General features: G+C 45.2%; 1 protein-coding gene and 1 long non-coding RNA gene across 6 annotated transcripts in view; both read right to left on the reverse strand.

Moving 5' to 3' along the window:
* The window catches only part of YTHDC2 (YTH N6-methyladenosine RNA binding protein C2), a 1,035,502-nt gene that overhangs the window by 962,699 nt on the left and 51,670 nt on the right, over nucleotides 1-21,133 (reverse strand). The gene's annotated exons all lie outside the window — the stretch shown is intronic.
* On the reverse strand, nucleotides 15,056-15,858 carry LOC144819512 (uncharacterized). The gene is made up of 3 exons (XR_013607417.1): nucleotides 15,799-15,858; nucleotides 15,635-15,718; nucleotides 15,056-15,543 (listed from the first exon to the last, which is right to left on the reverse strand). It is a non-coding gene; the product is annotated as an uncharacterized LOC144819512 (long non-coding RNA).

Below are 21,133 nucleotides of genomic sequence, written 5' to 3' on the forward strand. Positions count from 1 at the left end.
CTGCTAGGCCACACTCAAAGACCCCTCTTTGGAGCTTGCTTAGTGCTATATGCAGGGTCGCCCCTCGCCACAGTAACGCCCAGAGCTCCGGAAGAAGTAGAGGGGTACCTCGTATGGTGTGTTTGCAGCATGTAGAGCAGACATGGGAGAGCAATCATTTTAAACATTGATGCTCGGCCCATCAACGTCAGGGGGAGCGTGGACCAGTGTTTAGCGTCAGTTATGAACCTATTTAGCTGTCGCCCTGTGTTCTGATAATGAAACTCGGGATCCCGAGTAATGTAGATCCTAGCTACTTAAAACCTCGCTCCTGCAGGGGCATGGTTTCTCTAGAGGTCAAGGTGAGGGTTCCTCCAGCCACTGGGAACAACAGTGATTTATACCAATTAATCCGCTAAACTGAGTATTCCCCATATATGCGAAAGATCAGTAAGATGCGGTCAATGGATTGATTCGGTTTCCTCACGTATAGCAAAATATCATCTGCATAGCGTGATATTTGGTCTTCCCACTCTTCCCCTATCGGCATCTCCTTGATTAACAGGTCCTGCCATACCCACGCTGCTAGCAGCTCCAGAGCTAGTGCAAACAAAATTGGAGACAGTCGGCATCCCTCCCTAGTTCCTCTTTGCAGGGTGAATGTGCGGGACACCATTGCGTTGACACTCACTCTGGCCAAAGGCTGGTTATAAAGGAGCTTCATCCTCCCACAAATTTAGGGCCTAGGCAGAATCATTCTAAGACTAGGTACAGATGATTCCACTATACGCTATCGAAAGCCATGCTGGCATCGAGATACAGGAGGGCGGCCTGTTCCCCGGGGTATTTTCCCATTATATGCAATATTCCGAACAGCCAGCGAAGATTCAGCCTTGTACACCTATGAGGAATAATCCTTGATTGGTCCGGTGGATTAGGGCCACAATGACTCCAGCCAGGCGCGTGGCCAGGAGCTTGGCGAGCACTTTTACCTAAAAATGGAGTAGTGACATTGGTCTGTTTGATCCGCATTTAGTTGGTTGTTTACCTGGTTTTGGTATCATGGTTCTCACCGCAGTCCGTTGGTTCGGCGGCAAAATACCCTCCTGAAGTGCCCGATTGAACATGCTTAACATGTACTCTGCCTTTTCACACAGCATGGCCTTATACTTGCTTTATATATGCTTTTCCCGATTGTAGGTCTCAAGATGCTGAACTAATTTCATCCACAGTTAGGCCTCCTTCTAGTTGTTCCTTGTCCTCCTCCGTGAGGCGTGGCATGGAGACATCCAGCAGAAAATCTCTACAGTCCTCTAAAGTGTGTTCTGTGTAGAATGTGTAGATCCCTTCGTAGTATTTTGCGAATTCCTCTGCTATTTCTGCCCCTGTTTCATATTTATTCTCTTTATCGTCTCGCAAACCAGGAACCCAACAACTTTCATCTGTCTCTTATCTAACCCCGTCAGCATCTTATTGGCCTTGTCCCCTACATCATAGAGCTGATGTTGTGTAGCTAGTGCTTCTGCCCTGGCACTGTCTTCTGCCAGATCTCTACGCTTTTTTGTCGAACTCGTAGGTGCTGTCTCTCTAGAACTGCTTGGGGCTCAGCTCCAGATGCTCTATTCCTTTTTCCAGGGTGACACATTTGATGTGTTTTTCTTTCTTAATGACGCCTATTTTGGACTGTGCCACACCTCTGATAACCGTTTTAAAGGCCTCACAGAGGGTCACCGCTGAGTCAACTATCCCCACATTTTCTTCAAAATACAGCTCCGCCCCCATCCGCATTTCTTCTCTAAATTCGCCATCCTTGAAGAACCAGGGATCAATATTCGGTGGCAGCGTGTGGTTCTTACCTGGACCTGCCAGTTCACTTCTACAGGGGAGTGGTCAGATATGCCCCTTGCCACATGTGTTGCCTCCCTAAATTCTCCAAGTCCCGGGACTTGCGTTATGACATAGTCCAGCCTTGAGATGCTGCCTGTTGCCTCTGATAAACGTCTGTATTGCTTCGTGTCAGGATGTTGGTCTCCAAATGTCAAATAGGCCCATTGCTTCAAGGAAACCCTTCACCTGACCTCCCTGTCTCGTGGTGCCCATCCCAGTTGGACCTCTACCCAACAAGTCTAGTTCAGCTGAGAAAATATAGTTCATGTCTCCTCCAAGGACGAGGCTGCTGACTAGCAGTTGCAATAGTACGGAACCCAAGGCATCTAGAGTAATCAACTGTAGACCTGGTGGTAAATAACCCGGGCAGCAGTTAAGTCTGTTCCAGTCCCACATACCACTTATTGCTTTATATCTCTCAAGGTCGTCTGTCCACACATTGTATTCCACGAAAGGGCATGCACTTTTGATCAGAATCCCAACACCCCTGGAACCGCAGGTGTTTCCCACATGCGCCTTCAGAGTGTTTCCGTATCTATCTAGAGCTTTACAGTGATTACCCTAGAGGTGTGTCTCCTGCATGAGAATAACATCAGGAGCATGGCGTTTTATAAATGGCAACACTGTTGATCTTTTCAAATTCCCATTTAGGCCATTAACATTCCAGGACCATATCTTAATCGAGGACTGGGATTGTCAATGGGTCGCCATCAAAATGTGTGTTCACTGTGGGAGTCTCCCTCTCCAGATGAGCCCTTCCAACAACTACATGCCTATTCTCACTCTTTTTGTACAGTTCTATGAAATAAAATGAAATGAATGAAGGATAATGAATCCCCAACTCTCCAACCCGCAGAGCGCCTTGCGCCCCTGAACATACATAACAGTTCTAGATGATAGATAGAGGGGGTGGTCGATCCAGCTTAACCCGCAAACAATCAAGTAGTATTCTGCCCCCTCCCTTCCCAGTCCTCCTTCAGTTGGTAGCCCGTGAGTCTCAGTGGAGAGTCTCTGACAAATAGTTCAGTCACATACAGCCCAGTGTCACTTTGGGGCGCCCCCAGAGCCCGGGTCTAGCAGGTTTCAATCTTACCTTCGCTTCGAACTCCCCCTTCACTCTTCCGGATCTGATCCCAAACCAGCGGGCCAACCGGACTTGATAATGTAGCCCGCTGGCCTTGCTCGATGGCTGTCTCCCCACTCCTTTTTAGTAAATCCTGGTCTTCGACTTGAGTCTTTTCCCTGTTTCTTCCCAATGGTGTGTCATCTCTCCAACCACTCCCAAGCCTCTTCTGGTGTTGCGAAGTGCCAGGTCTTTCCCCCTCCGTATCATTGGGCAGAGCATCATATATTTCAGCTCTCTGGCTCGTAGCTCCTTTTTCACCAGGTCAAAGATCTTTCTCCGTCATTGCACTCAAAGGGTAAAGTCTGGGAAGAACCTGATCACCGTGTTTTCATATGGTAGGTCTCCTCACTCTGGCAGTGTGGAGTATCGCATCCCTGTCACAGTGGTTAAATGTTGTGGAAATTATCGTACGCTGCAGGGTTCCAGGTCTGGGAAGAGGTACCGGCATTATATGTGCTCTCCCTATAGAAAAGTACTTTGACAGGTGTGAGGGCTGCAGCTTATTAACTAGAAGATCTTCTGGGAAAAGGTCAACACTTTGTCCTTCTGCCCCTTCGGGTACCCCCAGTAGCCCTATGTTGTTCCTTCTCACTCTCCCCTCCTGGTCTTCCTGCTGCGCCGCCATGTGCGATGCTTGCTGTTAAGGCAGAGGAGCATCTCCACACTGTTTTTAAGCAGTGTAACAATGGGAAAATAAAATTATAATAATTGAATGTTATTATCCTTTTATTTGTTCCAGCGGGCGGGGCTGTTCCGCTGGAAGGGCAGGGGAGGAATGGTTTGCCCACTCCTAAGCACACATGACTGTTTGGCTGGCCCTCTCGTGTCGACCACACAGTCATGCGCAATCTTTCCTGTGCTCCACACAGGCTGCATTACAGCCTGCATGGAGAACATGCCCAGGCTCTCTGTTCCTGGCTGAGCATCAAACCACGACGCCCAGACCATGTGAGAAATGCGCATGCACGGGTGCGCACGCATGCAGTTTTCACAAGGATTACCGATAGGGTAAGGAAAAGGAGGAGAGCAGCCTGTAAGTGTCTTTAAATTTATTTTTAATTAATATTTACGTACTTGTTAATAGTGGGGGTGGAGGCAGGGGCTGGCCAACTCTGCTCCGCTGCTGATTGTGCTGAGATTTGCCTTCAACGTGTTATCCGTGAAACGCGGAGAAGGCAAATCTCCGCACACCCCGTAGGCAGAGCGGAGGTCTCCGCCCGGGGTTAGTTTATTGTTAGTTGGCTTCTACCACAGTTATTCATGTGAACATGGATAATTTTATTCCCATGCTCTTTAAGGTCTTATGACTTTACTTATCTATGGTTTGTTCTCCAGGTTTTTAATTTGTAGAGCATGTTATTGCTCACCTACATTAGTATGAATGTCCGATCTTTTTCACTTGTGCTCGACTGGTTTTGTTCTGGTTAGAGACTTTTTAATGGTCTCAGCTCGCAGATCCTTCTCTGGGGGATGGTATGCTTTGGTATCTGATTCTAAAGTAAGGAATCTGTGGCTAGATGTCTTTATCAAATGAAAACGTTACTTACGTTCTGTAACGCATTATCTGTTAGAGACAATATCTACCTCCAGCATCCAAAACCTCAGGTTCACAATCTAGTGTTTACAAAATGTGCAGATCCTGCTTAAGCTCGGAGTCTCTATAAACTGAGACACAAACCCTACCTCTTGAAAAAGAAGTCACAGGGAAAACAAGGGAACCATACTCACAACGGAACCAGGGTACGTACTATATATCAAAAACAATGGTTCCAGTGGCACATTAATTGTATAAGCAATAATCAATGCAAAACATAATATCAAATAACATTGAGGGTTTTTAGGGGATGTCGGAGGAAAAAACAAAACTCTTAAGACCAAGTTTCAGATCATCATCAGTCTTATATTGTATCAAAGATAAATAAATTCTTCAGTAACCATAGTTTTAAGACAAAGTGCATAGGTGTCCCAAGTGTATTGTGAGAACCAATAGTACAGTTGAGTGACAATAGGTGAGTTATATACAAGGTTTCTGCAGGGGGTTTGTACACGGGAGCAGGGAAAGAACGACCATTAAGTAAATTATTGTAACAACAAATGTTTACAGTGACTATTTTCAGTCATAGGCACTGTTTGTGTGGTTCATTTCCATAAGAGCAGGACGAAAACAAATCTTCACCAGTTACAGAGCTAGGCCCCGACAATACAGGGGCCCAGGACACTAGCTCACTGTATGCGCAAAATAAAACTAAGACTCCCAGAGCTAGTTTACCCACGAATACATTGCTAAATGTGGAGCCATACAGACACCTTAAAACACCAAGAACCATGGACAGACCCTATTTTGGGTCACTAGTAAGAGAATACAACCACATGCACATTTGCTATGCAACGTTTTACCACTGCACACTCTTACATATAAAAATGTATATAAAATATATAAAAATGTCTAGGTTTATTAAACATAATCAAGGCTTTGTGCTTCATACAATCATATTCCAATTAAAAACATATTTCATACAATGTTATTCAATTTGAAATTATGTAAGTCAATGCTGTTTATGTTAAAAAGTTATAAATAAGAGGAATTCTATACATAGAAGAGGAGAAGTGACATATGGGCAAACCAGTGACTGGCAAATATAGCTGTATCACAATGTTATGTTATGTTAGCGCAATAATACCCTTATGGGTCTAGGCGCTTATGGTCCACATACTGTGAAAGGGAAACTATTTTCTAAAAAACTATGTCTTAAGGTGTTTCCTAAATTCAAACAGGTGTGAGATCTTCCTGAGAGAAAGCGGAAGAGAGTTCCATACCCTGATAGTACTATGTCTGGAGCTCCTCTCCCCAGTTCATCATTTTGACTCTGGAGGTGGGCATCAGGAAAGCATTAGCCGAATTTAGTGATCTGCTAGGAGAGTACCATCCAAAAGTGTGCCAAAGAAATTGGGCACCTTCTCTGTAAAGTGCCTTGTGTGCGATAAAAAGTGCCTTGAATTTCATGCGCTGGCCGACTGGCAGCCAAAGCATCTCTAGAATCCCAGCCCTAATGGACCGGTGTTTAGGAACATCTAGCACTAATCTGGCTGCGGCATTCTGTACCGATTGTAATCTTCAGTTGATTGGACTGCAAGTTAATATGTAAGGCATTACAGTAGTCCAACTTTGATAAAAACCAGGGAGGTTAAAACTGTTTTTCTGGTCTTTTTGGGAATGAACGGAAGAATTTTACGCACAGTTCTAATGGTAAAAAAACCAGAATACACCACTTTTGAAATCTGAAATTTAAAATTAAGCTTCTCATTTATTATGACCCCAAAGTGTTGCTTTTGCTACCGGTGTAGAAAGGTGGCCACCAAACTGGTGACCACAGAGGAAAAGCTTTCCCAATAGCACCACCTCAGTTTTGCTCGAGTTTATCTTCAAGCAATGCCTACTCATTCAATTGCTCAAGGAGCCTATACAATCATGAAGTTTGATGGAGTAGGTAACATCCTTGTCTATGGTTGAAATAACCAATCGGGTGTCGTCGGCATACGAGGTCGGGATTAGATCAATACAGCTGATCAAAGGTGCTAGTTCGGACATTATCCATCTCTGAACTCCAGCGTCCGCAGCCAGTCTCGAACAGCTGAATAGCAATATTCCATGATTATTTGTAATCCTCTGTGTGCCGGGACAGCTGCCCTGTGAAGCCACAGTGTGAAGACTGCAGGACAGTGTTGTTACGTAGGCTTGGTACCACTCAGATGTGCGGACATTAGCTGCCTTTTCATTTACACATCTTAGATGAATATGCGATTTGTGAATGACCTTACAGCAAACTCCTTCCCACCTTGGCCCAGAAAAGGACCTGCCACGGGCACTGAGCTTGGCACTTCTAATGATGCCCGCCTCTGCCCCCACCGCTCTCCACTCCCCCCAGCACCACAAACCTCTTTGTTTCCAGCTGTGATTGATCAAAGAGCAGCCTGCACTGATCCGGCCACTCGTCAGAAGACGTCTTTGAGCATAAACACAGCACATTTTGAACATCTCCATATTAATGGTGGGTGGCCGTCAGACTCGCCAGCTTCTAGACCAGAAGCAGAATGGCGCTCATGAGTGTGCATCTCACATGGGCGTAGGAAGTGTGGGGGACGCAGGGATATATCCCCCCCAGATTTTGGAGTGGGGGGGGACACAGGGGACAAGGGTGGGGGGGACGAGGGGACAAAAGAATTTTCCCTCTCCCTTCTTTTATTCGCAGGGCCATTAGCGCGCGAAAGCGCTACCTAATGGCCCTGCACTTGACCTGCCTGGAGTCAAAGAGGCCACCCGCCCTCTGCCCTTTGTTATGCTGCAGGAAGGCTCGGCTTTCCGGAAAGGGCAGAGACCGAAAAAAAAACTCTGTCTCTTTTCCTTCATGCCCAGAGAAGGCCAGGCCTGTGTCCACTTCTCCTGCTCTGCCTCTGGCAGCTGCCCCCCCTCTCTCTTTATTCCCCCATCTCTTTCTGTCTCTGTCTCGCACCTCCTTACGTGCTGATTTCAAGAGACAGCTCTTGTACTCTCTCCTGCCTCTCCTTTTCTTTCTTTGTTCCCCTGTGAAATGGAGCTAAAAAAGGTGGAACACTTTGGCTGGAAATGTCATTCTCCGACCGTTTTCTATTCAAAAGAAAAACCTCGGGCCACAGAGCAAAATAATTAAATACCTAAATAAAGGTGTTCCCCTAATCTGTTTTGCAGCTTGGCTTCCTGCCCGAGGACGGGCTTGTTATCGCGCTTTCGCGCTTTGCCTGCACTTTGCCTGCACCAGAGGAAGGCTGACCGGCCGGGCTTCGCTCCGTCGGTCAGCTACTGAACTACAGCTCCCAGCTGCCCTTGGCCCACGAGACCCGTCACCGGAGCGCGCCAGGAGGCGCATAAAGCGGTGACCGGTCCATCGTCCCGCGAGGGCGCGCGCGGGAGCGACCGGGAGAAGCCCGGGCAAAGGGCGGGCCGTCTGAGGCCGTCAGAGGTCGGCCAAGGTCGGGTTGGGCCAGGGACTCTGCACAATTTTCCATAGGCCTGCTAAGGGTTGTTGCGATCTGGATACATTGACTCACAGGTACAATATTTTTTTTCCTCTCAATTTGTTTTGAGCTCCAACCCTGCACTACCTCTGCATATTGTTGTACATATGCCTGGTAGAAAGCTAACCCCTGTTACAAACACCATGGAGAACTACCTAGTCCAAAAAGTGACTAAGATAAATAGTGATAGAAGGTCCTCTTTGGGCTTAGATTCATCTATGCTATCTCCATCATTAGATAAAGAGCTCGAGCCCGAGGATCCCTTCGATCTGCTAAATAGTAGTCTCTCTGGGGAGGCGCACGCTTCTGTTCAGGATTCTGTTATTATCCAACCCAGTGGTATAGTAGCTAATACTGCTGACAACAATGTTCATGAAGTAGTGACCGTGACCCCTTCAACCAGCGAGTCCAGCACTGTAAAGTCTGTTCCTGTTCCAGCACCGAGGGCTTCAAGGGCCAAGAGGAAAGTTATACAGAAACGGGGGGGATTAAGGTCAGCCAAAAATAAAATAACTTCGCCACCAAGGTCAAAGTCTGATGAGGAGGCGGACGACTCGTCTGATGAAACTTGTGTGTCCTTTTCTAATGCCCAATTTCAGAAATTTTGCAGCATGATGGATACAAAAATCAAAGGGATAGTTAAACCTTTGATAAGTAAAATCGATAAACTATCCGCTGAGGTATCCAAACTGGAAGGCTTACTTGGAAAAACCCTGGGAGAGGTGGGAAAACTCCCAGAAGTTATTACCTCTAGTGTCCAAACCTTGGCGAGCGAAATTCAACTGACCAAATCTACTGAACTGATTTCTACTGCCGCCCCAAACCCCCCAATGGCCCCATTGATAAATCTAACGGATGATACCCCTGGTGCTGTACCCTCTGCCCCTCTTCTTGGTGAACCTAATACTGCGCAGGGGTCTTCTGAGCTGGTGGTGGAAGCCTCACCATTAGTTCTTGTACTGGCTAATGTGCCTCCTTTAGGCTCTGGGGAAGTAGAATCAACATCATCACTCCTTAACAAATCCTTATCTTGGCTATCTGATAATATGTCCATATCACCATGGGGCAAACAGCAACTAGCCGAGGAGCTGGTTAACGCAAGATGAGTTGAGTGGATTGGGAATAAGGAAAAGAAGTTCAAGGGTGACTGTGTAGTCATCAATCTCTCTGACCCTGAGGTTCTACCAAACATCCTGCCTCACATTTTTCCGCCGCAGAGACGATCTACCTCTATTGTACCATTGACTCTTGACTTTTTCTATCCTCGAAAAGGCAGAGGCCTCAACCCATGCACTTTAAGAACAAAATGGAATGTTATACCCAAAAGGGGCCGTAAGAATTTTGGCTCCGTTGGGTGGGGTCTAGGTTTGGAAAATAGATTTTCTGCTCTTTCTAACTTAGATGCCTGTGATTGACATACAAAGTGCCGTTTACCACTGCTAGAAACTTGTTCAGATGCTTGCATAACTGAGGGGTATAGTCGAGTTACAGGTGGGCCAAATGATCTATCTAACCTTGTTGTCGCTGTGGGACTACTTCCTGTAAGTAGTAATGTTAACGTTACAACTGATGCTGAGCTAAATGGGTCTGATCACAGTCCTGTATTAAGTATGGTACGAGCCTCTGAAAATTTATTATCATGGAACATAGCTGGGCTTAGTTCCAAAATGGACTGTGGAGAATGGTTTGGGTTTGTCAGCAAGTACGACGTTTGTATTTTCCAAGAAACATGGGCCTGTGATCCTCTCTTCGCTTTGGGGTACTTGAACTTTTATGTACCAGCTTCTAAGGGCCCCAAAGGGAGACCGATGGGGGGTCTTACTATATGGGTCCGCCAGTCCCTGAGGATTGTAGTAAAAAATCTGGTGCTCAACCTCAAAGATATACAGCTTATTAGACTTACGAGGGACTCTTCCACTTCCATTGACATTTATAATGTATATGCTAGGGGAGGAAGTGGAGGTAAATCAGCAGTCCTATCGTCTCTGTATAGTCTTCTAGACACTCACTCCTCTGGGAATAACATACTGGCAGGTGACCTAAATCGTACTTATGAACCCCTTGATACCGGAGAGGCTTATCTTGGTGCGGAGGAAGATAAGATCTGGGATATCCCCGCACTTGATTCAATCCCAATAACCCGTTGGACTGAGGATGTTCTAGGTCTAAATGCTATGTGCCTTGAACACGGGTTAAGGGCTTTGAATGGTCGTACTAAGTCAGACAGAGTGCCAGCCATGACTTTTAATAATGGCAGATCCAAGAGTCGCATTGACTATGTCATTTGTAGTATGTCCTTATGGTCATCTATTATTGATATGGAGGTCAAGGAAAGGCCAGAGAGTGACCATAATCCCCTATGTGTTCGTCACAAACTGTGCCTGTCTGATGTTACTGCACCTAGTATTTTTGCTGATCCTTTACCCCCATTGATTGTGCCAACTAATGATTTACGCAGGCTCAGGTGGACTATTGTTAAAACAGACCAGCTGGTTCTAGAAAAAATAAGTATGGCAACTGACAAGGCTATCATGGCCCTTGAGGGTGCGGTTGCGCTCCCTCTGAACAAAAATAATGTTATCAAAGTCCATGAAGCTCTTTTCAGCGAAATCAAATGCCACTTTCTGAAACCGGTAAATAAAAGGCGGATCTGCACCTACAGAGCAGCAAGATGGTACAATCACGAATGTAGGGTGGCAAGAACACTTTTGGGTGACGCAATTAAAAACAAAAATCTAGAGGTTATTAGATTAGCCAGGAAGCAATACAAACAGTGCATAGCAAAAGCGAAAAAAGATTGGGACGAGGCACATTGGAATAACCTAAAAAATGCAAGTGACCGCAAAGACTCTAGGTTATTTTGGCATATAGTCAAATGGGGACAAGACAGATTAGAAGAGGCTAGCTCTAATAATGTCCCTCAGGATGCTTGGGTCAAGTTTTTTTGTGATCAGTATGCTTGCAGAGAACAGGCAGTAGATAGAAGATGTATGCCCGCGCAACCAGCAGAGGAGGACATGTTCACTCAGAGTGAAATTGTTATTGCTCTCAAAACTGTTCGAAGTGGGCGGGCTCCTGGAATTGACGGGGTTCCGGCAGATGTTTTTTTGAATGACATTGAAAAATGGTGCAAATACATTTACCTGTTAATACATTTTATCAGCAGAGGTGCAGACATCCCAGTAACTTGGCGGGGTGCTGTAATTATTCCTATATACAAGAAGGGAGATCGTGCCCAGCCTGGTAACTATCGCCCCATCAGTTTAATTGACACTATTCAGAAGGTAGTGGGGCGAGTAATTGTCAACAGGTTGCTAGATTGGATTGAGGACAACAATATCCTATCCCCCTTTCAGGCCGGATTTCGCAGGGCAACCAGCACTGTGGATCAAGTCTTCCGTTTCCAACTGATACAGTGGAAGACCGTGGTGCTAGGCGGAGGTAGCCTGTATGCAGCATTTGTTGACCTGCGGGCTGCCTTCGACCTGGTACCTAGGGCCAAACTGTGGGAAGTGCTAGAGACACTAGGTGTCCCCGGGGACCTGTTGACTTTAATTATGCGTTTGCATGAGGGCACCTATGCCAAGATACGTTGGGGAGGGTACGGGAATGACACTGCCGAATTTCCCGTAGAGCGCGGGGTTCGCCAGGGTTGTTCAATGGCCCCTACATTGTTCACCCTTTTTATCAATGGTGTAGTTGCCCGCATGCAAACTCGGGCTGTGGATGCCCCTTCTTTGGCAGGCGTGAAAGTCCCTATTTTAATGTTCGCCGATGATACTTTAATTTTATCAAAAACACCAAGTGGTCTGCAAAAGGCATTGGCAATATTTGACGAGTTTTGTGTCGATCACGGTCTGGAAGTGAATGCGTCCAAGACAAAACTCATGGCTTTTAATCCACATAGAAATTTTAAATCAAATATTTCATGAGTGGTCGCACTCTGGAACTTGTAAAATCTTTTACTTATCTGGGGATTCTTATCTCCAATGATAATAAGTGGCAACAGCATCTAAATACTGCTATACTGAGGCACAAGCAGCTAGCTGGTACTATCATCAAGGAGTATAGGAAATCACTGACAAAACCCATTAAACCTCCCTTGATAATATACGAGGCAAAAGCTATTGGGTCTGCCTTGTATGGGGCGGAGCTTTGGGGGAATGAAAACCTCCAAGAGCTCCAAATATCAGAAAATAAATTTTTTAGGCTGCTAACAGGTATCCCGCAGAGCAGTCCACTCTTGCCCCTGCGCTATGAGTTAGGAAGGAGAGAAATTTCGGAAAAGGCTAAATTACGTCCGATTTTATTCTGGCGTAGACTTTGGACTACGCCAGAGCTCTCTCACTACGCGGACGGGTTTATTGATGTTATTAAATCTGACCATTACCATAAAATTAGATGGTTTAAAACATTGAAAACTGCATTGTTTAACCTAGGACTAAACGCTCTATGGACCGATCCTGCTGGGGCTATATTCCCCACTAAGATCACCTTAAAAAATATTTTTTGGGAACATGTTGCCAATAGGAGCATGCTTAGTACCAATAATGGGACCTTGACTACCAGTTTCTTAGAAATCAAGATGTATCCCAATTATGAAAAGTATTGGGATTACATCACAATCCCCATGGACAGAAAATTGTTATTCCAACTGAGGGCAGGATCGCTCCCTCTTCGCAAGTTAACATCCAAATGGGAATCTGGGGGCACGGCTACTTGCCCAGTCTGTGGGGTAGGAAATGAAACTCTAGGCCACTTTTTGTTTTGTTGCCCAGCATATTCTGTTCCAAGGCGTGTCTGGTTGGCTCCTATGTGTAGGAACCTAGGCACAAAAAGTAGTATGGTGGCATTGCGTATTGCAAAATCCACTACTGAAGACTGGATTAATATTGCCATTGCAAAATATTTGGGGTGGGCATGGGTATTAAGGCTGAGACTGTTGGCAAACTAATTACCCTCTACCAAATTGCCTACGGACTGCAAGACAAATGTCTATTCTCTGTATCTGTTTAATAATAGTCCAGAGATTGCTAAACTATTGTTTACTCTCTGTAACTGTTGATCAGAGACTGCTAGATCTTTGTCTATTTTATGCTAAGGATTATTTAATGTATCATCGGTTAGAACTTTTAATGTTATGGATGTTAGAGGATTCTCACATTGTCATTATGATTGTTACTTCTCTGGCTTTTGATGGAAATGATTTTTTGCACCTGTATATATGATGTGTCAGAATTTTTATAACTGCTTAATTTTTGGTAGGTGTTACGTTTTTAAAATGTTTATATTGTATATGTGCTTTGTCTAAATTGACTTTGTAAATTTAATCGTTTTTTATTATATGTTTGTATGTCTTGCTTTTATGAGTAAAACTCGAATAAAGCACTTTGAACTGAACTGATAAAGTAATACAAAGTGGTCTGCAGACATGCCAGATTTTTATTTTACACCCACACACATTAGCGCCACTTTACAGAGTTTGCCAGTGAAAGCGTTTCTTTCTTTAAACAACAGTTTTCCCAGGGTGGGGAAGTGCACCATTCCTAAATGGACTGCAATACCTGGTTGACGGGTGGAATGGAAACGTGTAATATGATCGTTTTCAACTGTTTTATTTTAGCTTATAAAATGCGGCTCTGTGTTCAGGGATGTGGTCTTTTTTAAACCAAACTGCTTACATTTTGAAACGATATAAGCAATGGACATTGAAACGGGTCCTTTTCTGGTCCTGTAGCCATGTCCTGAACTTTTCAGGCAACATTACTTACTGATTTCTGAATAATGAGTTTCAAACCGTTAAGGTAACCATGTTATTATTGATTACAGTTCACATGCTTTGCTTATTCTTGCATTCCCTATCAGGGTGTTATTCATTTTTTTCAGGTAGCATTTTACTGCTGTCTAGTGCATAATTTGAATTTAGTCCCAGTACAATTGAGTTGTAGCTGAAGGCAGTGCGAGTTTCTCTCAGTGGGGCAGTATGGTGTTCGGAGTGGGAGAGGATGTGGCACTCTGGCCAGAGCTGCTGAATTTGGAACTGGAGAACCATGTTCAGCCTTCATGAGCAGTCCACCAGACCACAGAAGGCCAGATAGACCTTAGAAGCCCTGGTGGCTTTAGCACCCGCAGGTGGACCCTAACAGTGGCAAGTGTGAGTTAACCTTGAAGGCTTGTCCACCATAATCCATACTGCAGTTCACCTCCAGTTTTGTGAGCAGGCAAACGAAGAAGCACACCCTAGATCGACAGTGACTCTGTCACTGAGGTCACAAGACCCTTGGGGCTAGTCCACTTCACCAATTGGTACCACCATTGGCCTTTTTCAGCAGCAGTTGTGCAACTTAACAGGGGTTGGCAATGTAGGATTTGCATGCACACCAAACTTAAGGGGGTGATTGTAATGGCGGTAAGACTGCCACGTCGCCCAGTTGGAGGATGTCCCACCGCCATCGGTGACTGCATCACCGCCCACCATATTACAATGGCGGGTGTTCCCGAGCGGTCAGAAAGACAAACCGCCACACACCCGACGGGCTCCTTGAGCACGCCAGTGCAGCGGAGGGGCTTGTGTTTCCTACAATGCTGGTGGTGCCCATCAGGCAACGCACTAGGGCTTACTATGTCCCTTACCTACCAGCATATCCATGGCGGTTCACCCACCATGGAAATGCTGGCAGAAAGGGACATTGGGAGCCCGTAGCAGGGCCCTTTCACCCCAGCCCCCAGCCCCCAGACATGGGACCTGGGGGGCATCTATGATGCCCCCTACATATCACAACAAGAAACACCAAAAGGGGTTGGCTCAAACGCAGTAAGGCTGCGCCACATATCAATCTCAACAAAACAAGATGCCAGTACTGCGATATAGATTTATCTATTTTCTATGCACAATGAAATTAAACAATTGTCGCATAAACACCAAACATAATGTGTCTGTATTAATCCTTTTATTTCTTTTTATCAATTCAAAAAATAGTTTTGTTAATTTTTTTATAGGTTTGCTATTTTTAGAAAAAGAGGGAGGGAAATATCTTTTAAAACTTTGAAAATTGTGTGAAATGCAAAAACAAAGAATGAAGACAATTAAGGAAAAATGGACGGGTATCACTCATTCAAACTCATTACACAACCATCATTTGTTCTATGAAAAATATCATACAGCAATTCCCACTCGCAGGGGTGGACAAACAAAAATGAGGAAGAGAGTGAATAGTGAAAGGAAGGGTTTTTTAAAAAAAATGGAAAAACGGTAAGTAGCCACACCAAGGTTCAACAGAACCAATTATTCAAAATGGTGGGGTACTAATATTATTTAATCATTATCTTAAATGACATTTGCATTCATCATATATCAGGCCTTCAAACCTATTTACAAACTAAGTATTTTACAATAACATTTGTCGTAAAGATTGGCCTCAAGCAAAAAAGAGAAGGTCGACGCGTTTCGAAACACCTTAGTATTGGGGATTCTCCTCAGGACCTCAGAGGGTTTAGTCCTGTAAAAGAAAAAAACAACACATCTTACTAACCTATCACCTGAGCAGTACCATCAACTCATATACGAACAAGCAAAACCCAAGGTTTTACCTTGTCTTCTTAGCATTATTTCAGCTGCTGTGGTTCTGAATGGTCTTCTAAATGGTCCTACTACGGCCGAGACACCCGTCGATGCTGTTAACAAGGATTGTACTGTCAGATCAACTAGATAAATAGCCAACTAAATGGTCTATCAAAAACGAAAAACCACATACCTTCAAAACGAAGTGAGCGGGGCTAGCGCTATTCTTCGTTTTTTTTTGGTCCAATTCCTGAATGGATCGGAACAAAACACACAATCAATCATTGCCGTCGAGATTGTGGAAGATCGCTATTCAACATCACATGTGCTTTCTCAACAATTTCCATGACACTTTCAACTCGCGTTAGCAGGGGCACGGAAAAGTGTAATCCATAGTGCCTACCTGGTTTGAAAAATTGGTCCTCTCCCTCGCTCGGCGTCTACCGATCTGCCGTCTCGGTAGGGACTCAATCTGGCCCGTCGAGTAATATGACGTGGATCCCATCGCTCAGTACTCTGGGAATCTTAGTTAATACAAAACTATTTTTTGAATTGATAAAAAGAAATAAAAGGATTAATACAGACACATTATGTTTGGTGTTTATGCGACAATTGTTTCATTTCACCCTACATATCACTGCACCATGTGGCAGGCACCACATTGTGCCTGCCACGTAGTGCAGTGATATATGTAGCATGTCCCTTTTTTACATTGCGGCGGATGATAGATAGGCACTGCGAATGCCGTAGTGGCAGTCGCACTGTAATGGCTATCGTGGGACGGCCACCTTGAAGGACAGCGGTCCCATTCCCTGATTTGATGGCGGACAGACTGAAGTCTGTCTGCCATCGTAATCAGCCCCTAAGTTTGCAAACTTCTTGGTCTCTGCTTTATGCACAGACACGTTTAACATGTGCAGCCTGCTTTTGGCACTGGAGTTATGCAGCAATGGAGGCCAAAATTATGTTGCAGTGTTGACTAAATTATGCAACAATAAAAAGGCTGCAGCGTAATGCGGTACATTTTATGATACTTTATTATTTTGACATATTTATACATACTAACAGCCTCTGCAAAGCTTTTGCCTCATTAGTACCTGTGTAACATACAAATGGAGAAGTGGGAAAGGTGACCAGTCAACCTCTGCAAAGGGCACTACACAGCAACATAAGTCACATTTCTTTTAGTAATTTTTTATCCGTTTGAGCTGCAAAATTGTTTTGGGTGAAATCGTTAGATTATGCAGCAAATGATGCATTATGTGTCAAATACGATACAGCCATAGTTAAGTGGAAAACATTTTTCCACTTAACTTAACTTTGCCCCAACATTGTAGTTGATCAATTTGTAAGTTCCCCACCAGTCCTACAACACAGGGCTACTTTTAAACTGACCTCAGGCTTCAGCAGTGCACACATGCAAGCGCAGAAAGGGCTGCAGGCCTCTAAACTGCCATGCCCTATTATATTCTAGGGACTTCAAGGTAGTTCTAATCTAATCCCCCTGCCCTATTATGTACTAGGGCCTTGTAGGAGAGATCATGCCAATCATAGGAGTACCCTAACCCATAGTTCACCCTAGTGTGTATAGGTGTTTTCACTGTATTTTTAAGTGTCTGTTTCAGAATAGAACTGGCCCTGGGCCTGTTTAGGCAGAGGCCAGGGTCAGTCAGAGTCAGGTACCACAAGTACCAGTCAGCAAAAAGTTGGGGAGTGCCCAGGGAACAGGGTGGCTTTGCAACACTAGAGAAGCACAAATTAGAGAAGCACAAACTAAAAACACAACACCATGGTTGAGGGGTTCTCTTTAATAATCAGAATTGACCCATTTTCCAACATTAGGAAAAAGAAAGACTGGGAAAAATCGTAACATTCTAATCTATACTTTGAAGTTTTCATGCAGCTCTTTGATGACCGTTAATAGCTCATTGTTCAATGTTAGAATGTTAACTTATAAACTGCAAATACCAAAAGAATCCCTCAGACAAAAGCAGTAACTCACTGACCTATGTACATGACATGCATTTTGTGATCTACGTGGTACACGTTCTTTGCAGCAGGCATATTACCCCACTGTGTCTACCTTACCATGAGTCAATACTTCCACTAGACAAACCTCTAATCTCTCTCAATAAAGAACATTAATCACTGAAGTTATCTTCACATTTTTATTGTTGCCTGAAAATTGCTGGAGACCAGGAATGCAGCAGCAGGTACTTTTCAAACCATAATGCACTTGCAAACATTACGCCCCCACCCTAAGTCAGTGACCTTTGTTTGCTTGGGACAAGAAGATGCAAGATTCATATACATGTTTTTTAACATTTGGTCTAATTACTATATGAATGTAAATACCAATAAAAGGATAATGCAAACTGTGACTACATGCCTGTTTTTCTCAATATTTCACTTCGAAAGTATGTGATTATATTTGTTTAACGGGCGGTGATTTGTATAGGGTTACTGGAAAGTCCACAGGGTTGTCCCTGTCCCCCCCAGAATTTTAGTGTCTCCTACGCCCCTGGCATCTCAAACGCTGACCAGGCTTTCTCACAGCCTCTGGTGGGAACCCTCAGCCTGGGCATGTGTGCGCATCTGTGTATGTTTGCCTGTGTATGTGAATGCATCTGTGTGAGTGTGTGGGCGTGCGTGCCTACGTGAGTGTGCGCATCTGTGTATGTGGGCGTGCCTATGTGTGTGTGCCTGTGTGTGCCAGCTAAATCCCGACAAGACCGAGCTGGTTCTTGCGGACAGCACCCCCAGTCCCTGGACCTCTGCTTTTTGGCCCCTCTCCCTTGGTCCTCCCCCTCAACCCTCTGCTTCTGTAAAAACCCTGGGGATCAAAGTCAGCAAGGATCTCACAATGCGCCCTCAAATCAGTACTGTGGTTTCATCATGTTTTCTGACACTCCGAACCATACGTAAAATCTCCTGTTTCTTCTCTTTTGCAGCTCTCAAACTTATTCTCCTTGCCATGATCATGTCACGCCTCGATTATGGCAATGGTTTATATGCAGGTGTTCCTGCATGTGAACTCCGGCACCTACAACTGATTCTAAACCAGGCTGCCCGACTGATTCACAAACTTCCTAAATTTTATCATAATAATAATACTAATACTAGTATTTATAAAGCGCGAACAGCTGCCTCAACTAGGAGGCGTCCCGGCGCTGTGAGGGCATAACAAGAAAGTTAGCTGGGAGTCTGCAGCCTAGAGAGGCACCGAGAACAGCCACGACTTAAGCTGTCTCCTAAAACTTGTTTCTGATTGGGCCTTTCGCAGCTCAGGAGGTAGGGAATTCCAGAGACGGGTCACATTGGCTGAAAAGGTCCGGCCGCCCAGTCTAGCTCTTTTGACTCGTGGCACACTCAGTAGCACCTGATCATTTGAGCGAAGACAGCGGGACTGTGTATATCTAGGCAGACGGGCTCTCAAATAATTAGGACAGGTGCCGTAGAGGGACCTATAGGCCAGAGTAAGGGTTTTAAATTTTATTCTACTGGCAATCGGGAGCCAGTGTAAGGCCCGAAGATGGGGGGAGATGTGCTCCTTAAAAGGAATATGCTTAAGTAGCCTGGCTGCCGCGTTTTGCACCGTTTGCAGCCTTTGAACCAAGTATTTCGGGAGACCGCTATACAGGCCATTAGCATAATCCAATCTCGAAGTGATGGTGGCATGGATCACGGTTTTCCGGCAAGACTCAGGCAAAAGTTTCAGGACTGGGCGGAGATTCCTCAATTTGCTCAGGCAGCAACCTGTAACCTGATGGATCTGGGGCACAAAGGAGAGATTTAGATTTTCATCCCACTTGACCCCCAGATTTTTTGCCCCCTGGGAGGGGGAAGGTGGAGTACCCATCTCAGTCGGCCACCAGAGCTCAGCTGGAGGGTGACTGCCTTTACCAAAGAAGATCACTTCCGTTTTTCCCGGATTCAGTTTCAGCCTATTGGTATTCATCCAGGAAGCCACATCCTGAAGGCAACACCTTAACGTTTGCAAATGCCGCCTCTGTAACCTCAGAGTAGGGAAAAACCAACTGGGTGTCATCAGCATAAGATATTGCGGTGACTCCCCAGTTGGCAATGAGGGAAAAAAGAGGGGCAAGATAAACGTTAAACAAAAGGGGGCTAAGGGCAGATCCTTGCGGGACCCCGCATCGCAGCAGCTTACGCTTTGAGTCACAAGTGCCTAAGGTGACCCTCTGCGTTCGGTTTGACAAGTAGGACTGCATCCAACCGAGTGCCTGATCTTGTAGGCCAATGTCTGCCAGACGTTGGATCATCCTAGCATGATCCACCGTATCAAACGCGGCCGAGAGATCCAGGAGCATCAGCATAGCTGAGTCTCCTGAATCTAACGACCACCTCAGAGAATCAGCCACCTCAATCAGCGCCGTCTCCATGCTGAAGCCGGGTCTAAACCCAGACTGAGTCTCATGAAGGGTGTTATTAGACTCGACATGAGCATTCAGCTGGTGATGGATTAGTTTTTCCATCATTTTCCCGGGAGCTGCCAGCAGAGAGATAGGACGGAGGTTAGTTAAATCCTCCGCATCCCCGTTTGGCTTCTTCTTCAGTGGAAGGAGCGTCGCATGCTTCCAACTCTCCGGAAATTCCCCAGTGTCTATGGAAGTATTCCAGATATGTTGGAGCATAGGTGCGATAGCGTCCGCTAAAGGTGCCCACAGTTTAGGTGGACAAGGGTCCTCTGGGGAGCCTGACTTACACCGGATTATCTCTTGCCTTGCCTCATCTAGCGAGATAAGTTGAAATTTCCTCAAGGGGACTGGGGACCGGCCCCCATTCTCTCTATCCTCCCTGGCCGTAAGTTTATGCGGGCCAAAGGAGTCATAGACCATCTGTATTTTATTGTCAAAGTAGATAGAGATCTTATCACAGAGTGCTATGGATGGGGGGATATCCCTTTCAATGCAGTGAGGCTTCAAAAAGGATTTAACCAATTTAAACACTTCTTTGCTGGGATTCTCTGCCTGTTGAACAATGGAGGCATAGTAGCTCTTTTTGTCTTTCCTGATATGCTTATGAAACAGCTTGGTGGCCTCTCTAAATTGTATTTTTGCTAGGGGACAGTAATTTAATCTCCATAGTCTTTCGAGTTTCTTACAGGCTCTTTTTTCCACTCTTAAATCATCAGAGAACCATGGGGCCGTGGGAGAAGTTCTCTGCGCTGTCACCCTTTTTGCTGGCGCTACCGTCTCTACCATGTTGCTAATCCAGTTATGTAGTGCCTGGGCATCCACGCTAGCATTCATGGTACGCTTAGGCGGGTCATGGGACAGAAATTGGTTCATGATGGCCGGAGTGAAATTTTTCCACTGCCTCTTCATAAAAGAGTGTTTACTGTTTCTAGGTTCTACACTATTTAATGCTAGTGTGAATGGTATCAGCCAATGATCTGACCATGCTACTGGGAGTGCGTCATCCACTACTATGCTTTCTAGTGTGGAGAAAATTAAATCCAGCGTGTGTCCAGATCTGTGTGTGGGACCTTTGTTATGGAGCATCAG

The sequence above is a fragment of the Lissotriton helveticus genome, chromosome 2_1 (genome assembly GCF_964261635.1).
Source record: "Lissotriton helveticus chromosome 2_1, aLisHel1.1, whole genome shotgun sequence".
Classification (NCBI taxonomy): Eukaryota; Metazoa; Chordata; class Amphibia; order Caudata; family Salamandridae; genus Lissotriton; species Lissotriton helveticus.